The sequence below is a fragment of the Papaver somniferum genome, chromosome 4, assembly GCF_003573695.1.
Source record: "Papaver somniferum cultivar HN1 chromosome 4, ASM357369v1, whole genome shotgun sequence".
NCBI classification, from domain to species: Eukaryota; Viridiplantae; Streptophyta; class Magnoliopsida; order Ranunculales; family Papaveraceae; genus Papaver; species Papaver somniferum.
Window position 1 is genome coordinate 156,023,464 of NC_039361.1, and position 4,528 is coordinate 156,027,991.

Consider the following 4,528-nt stretch of genomic DNA (forward strand, 5'->3'; position numbering starts at 1 on the left):
TATGGTTGTACATGGATTGGATTGGGTCGGTTTTGGTCCACTAATAATGGGTAATAGAGTTGTCCCTCACAGCCAATCCAACATCACAATGGGTCGGTTTTTGATAGACGCATTTATGTGTCTAGTATATATTAATTGTATACATTGTTAGTGCTCGAATTTGTACTTATTTGGTTATTTTATTCATTTGTAGGTGTTTTTGGAAAAATAAGGTTTTGCGGCGAAATTGGCTAAAAATGTGGCATTTGGACCTCCGTTGATAGTGTACCGGAAGCGCCCCAGAAGTGTACCGGAAGTACCCCATAAATACCCCGGAGGAACCCCAAAGAAGTGCGGAAAACATCCCGGAAGAATTGCGAAAGACACCACTAAGTTGGATAAGGGGCACCCCATTTCAGGGCATGTGCTAAAGGGACTCTCGAACTAGATAAGGGGAGGTCATCTTCATAGTTTCAAACTGAAAAAATGGCGGGAAAATGCATGCAAGAACTGGCAGATTTTGTGTTCGATCTTGGAGTTGTTTTAGAGCGATTCAATGGGTGTATTTGGTATGTATGGACTCTACAAGACATAAGGGGCCTGTTTAAATCGTCTAGACCCAGCCAATTGGGCTGGATAAGTCGGAAAAATCACACGAAGTCCAAACAGGGACACGTACTTTCTGTTGAAGTTTCAAAGAATTTTTGAGAGAGTTTTGGGCGAGTCTCACGCTGGATAGACTCTCTATAGTATTATTCAAGTCCTGGGAGAGTCTTGGGGAAAGTTTATAGCTAACAAACGCGTACAGGGAGATGACAGTAGAGATATTCTCTCAACAGCGCAGAGAAGAGAAAAAAAAGAAGAAGTCGGATTCACTCGAGATTTTTGGGGGTTTGGTAGCTATATAAGTGTTGGGTCGAGTCATAGGAAAGTTTTTAGAAACCCTGAGGAGAGAGTTTAGATCTCAGGAGAGCCGTGGAGAATCGATTGAAGACCAAACAGTTCTGCTGTTGCTGCTGTTCTTGAAGCCGTGAAGAACACGAAGAACAGATGATGAGTGCCAAATAATGTATATATTTATCCCTTTTTGTTGGCATTTTAACTCATCTTTTGTGCATTAATTCTACATTTTATCCCATATTCTGTATTTTCATTGTTTTCAAGAATAAATATTTTTATTAATTAATTTTGCATTTTTAGGTAATAAATAAAGTTCGGATGAGTCGCGGAGCAAAAAGAGCAGAAAAGTAGTGAAAAGTCGGGAGAAATCACGCAAGGAAGCCGCGAAGAATGGTGCGCACAACCTCATTTTCTACACACAAAAACGCCTCCGTTCTCAGCCATCAGATCAGTTCTCAGAAGCATCCGACGGTCGCTCCTTCATAGAGCATCAAAATCTGAAGTCTCTGCCAAGCACCACAGCGCTGAAATTCCAAGCCTTCAGATTAGATGGTAGTTGAATCCAACGGTTGCTCCCTTGCTGTTCATCAAAGTTTGATATCCCCGCCTTACACTACAGCACCTAACCTAATCTAGCACCGTTCGTTTCGTTGTATCCCTTCATCCGACGGTCGCTCCTCGCTTGCCTCCGCATCACCGTCCGATCTACCTACCAGCTCCACATCCCACGGCTCATCCTCGCTGTTCTTCCAATTTGATGAAGCCGCCTAACACCCTAGTAACCGAACCTTACCACCTAACCAAACACCCCCCTTCTTCCCAAAACAGTCGAGCCCCTCTCCTCCATCACCTCCCTGTTTGCAGAACCAACTCCACTGCCACCACCGCCGTACCTCCATGTCCGCTACCACCAACTCCCCACCTTCTCAACATTGAAACCCCTATCACTCTAACATGCCTCTCACTTCTTTTCACTGTTTTCCCCTAGTCTAGGGTTTTGAAAATAGAGAAAAAGCATTGATAGACATGGTAGAGAATTAGGTGAAGCTAGAGTGAAATTGAAGGCATGGAGAGGTAGAGGAGGACAAATAGAAGAATGGGTCGAGTTCAATTTGATGTTGCTACATCAAATTAGGTAAAGAAATCAAACCCTAGTCTACTGTTTTTAATTTGGGAATTGTTTTTGGTAGAACCCTAATTGTGTTGTGGACTATAAATAGCCTTGTGGGTGTGATGTAAAGACCATGCTTGGAATAGCCAGCATCCAGGACTTTCATGTCCTGTTAATGTTTTTAATTTCAGTTCAATTTCATTTATGTTCATGATTGTTATGTTCCTGTTGATATGCATACTTTTAATTTCCTGTTATGTTCCTGTTAATGTTAATCATGTTAAGTGTTTACTCTGTTTAATGTGCCTTTGTTAGTTTAAATGCTCACTGTGTTTCAATTCATTATCATGAAGTGATGGTATGCTAGGCTAGTTACCTTTGAAGCATTGAACTGATTGAGTAATGGAAGAAATCAGTGCTCATAGCAAGCTGATTATCTTGCCATTCCTTTTGTATGCTTAGGATGCAATGTGCTGATTGTGCAATGGAAGAAATCAGTGCTCATAGCAAGCTGATTATCTTGCCATTCCATTTTTGTTTGCCTGTATTCTTGCCTTAGCTTTTCTCTGTTAGCTTCTCCACATCCCTGCCCTTGGCCTTAGGCCTTGGTTTGTTTTGTTATCTTTCTTTGCTGTCTAGTATTTGCTTTGTTTAGTTCTTGCATTGTTCTCTGCTTGTTTTCTTTATTGTCTTCACTGTTTTGTTCACTGCCATCTTTTCTTTCTCACTTGCCTTACACTGCTGCATTGTTTTTCTTCATTTGTTTTTGCTTCACTGCCAGCTCTGCTTTCTTTTCTTGGCCTTGTGCTGCTGTGCACTGCTTGTGCAGCTGCTGCTGCAACCCATCTGCCCTGCAACTCTCCTGTTGCCTTTTCCTGCTACCACTTGCCTCTGCCAAGCTGCTGCTGCTGCTGTGCAGCACTTGTGCTGCTGCTGCTGTTGTTGCTGCCAAGCCTGCTGCCAAGCAAAAGCCCATCAGTCCATTTCAAGGCCTAGTTCTCAGTTCTAAGCCCACTGTCTATTGTTTGTACAACTGAGCCCAAGCCTAAGTTTAAGACCAAAGCCCAAGTTCATTATTAAGGCCCAATCCAATTCAGGCTTAACCCAAAAGCCTAATTCAAAAGACACTGAGCCCAATTCAACCAAACTGTGGGCTTAATCAAAAGCCTAAGTTTAAGGCCAAAGCCCATTTACACTTCAAAGACCAACTGAGCCCAAGCTCAGTTCATTTTATTGTTATCAAACCCATTAGTACTCAAAGCCCAATTTAAGCCAAAAGGCTTCATAGCCCAATAGCAACTAGAACCCAAAATAGTTAGAACACTTCAAAACACTCCCAATCTCTGTGGATCGACCCGTACTTGCACGAGCTACAACTGACGACCGTGCACTTGCGGTATTACTGTAGGCCCGCGTTTCATTTCGCTTAATTTTATAATATCTCCGGGCCCACCAAGTTTTTGGCTGGGGATAATTTTTAGGACCTTTTAGAAGCCTACCAAGTTTTTGGCCGGGGATAATTTTTAGGACCTTTTAGAAGCCTACCAAGTTTTTGGCGCCGCTGCCGGGGACCATTTTGCATTTAAATATAATATCTTTGAGGCCTACCAAGTTTTTGGCGCCGCTGCCGGGAATTGGTGCTGTGTTTTTCGTGTGTTTTTCTTAGCTATTTTGCATTTCACTGCATAGCATTTGCATCTGCATCTGTTTCACTTCATTTGCTGTTGGACCTGCTGTTCTGAACCAGTTTTTCCTCTGCTGGGACGCCACCAAGGAAAAGAACCAAAGCCCAACTGGGTTTTTGCAACAATATCAGAGCAGCTGGGCTGTGCTTAAAAGGTAACCCATTTAAGAGAACCCGAATTGTGGGCTTCCAATTTTTTAATTGTGGGCTTGTAATATTAAAGCCAATTTTTGGGCTTCTCTTATTTTCTGTTGGGTTTGTAATAATTTATTTGTGGGCTTGTTTGTTTAATTTGTGGGCTTGTTTAAATTCTTTCATTGGACTTGTATTTTGGACTCTGGGTTTAAACCCAGCTGAGCTTGTAACCGATTGTGGGCTTGTTTCCACTCAAGAGTGGACCTCGAAACCAAAGTTTTAAAACAAACGTCGGGCCTTAACCAACTGGGCCAAATTAAACTTTCAAAATTAAAACTTAGTGTTTCGTGGGCCGCAGCCTTCCTTCCATTCCATTAGAGGACAAACAGTGGGCTTGCTCCCATTCAAAAACCAAATTTTATTTTCTTTTTTAAAAAAAAAAAAAAAACAAAACAAAAAAAAAAAAAAACAAAAATTTCCTTTGCTCCCATTCAAAAACCAAATTTTATTTTCTTTTTCTAAAAAAAAAAAAAAAAAAGTTTTTATTTTTCTCCCATTTAAGTCCAATTTTAGTGTTTTGAAACTTTCCATGTCTCTACACTTTTTCTTTTGGGTTGATCCTCAACTCTTTAGACTTTTGGTGTATGGTGAATTTTTTGTATATAATCCAGTAGATAAAATTTCTTAAAAAACCCTTTTGTTCCTTTTGTATATATTTT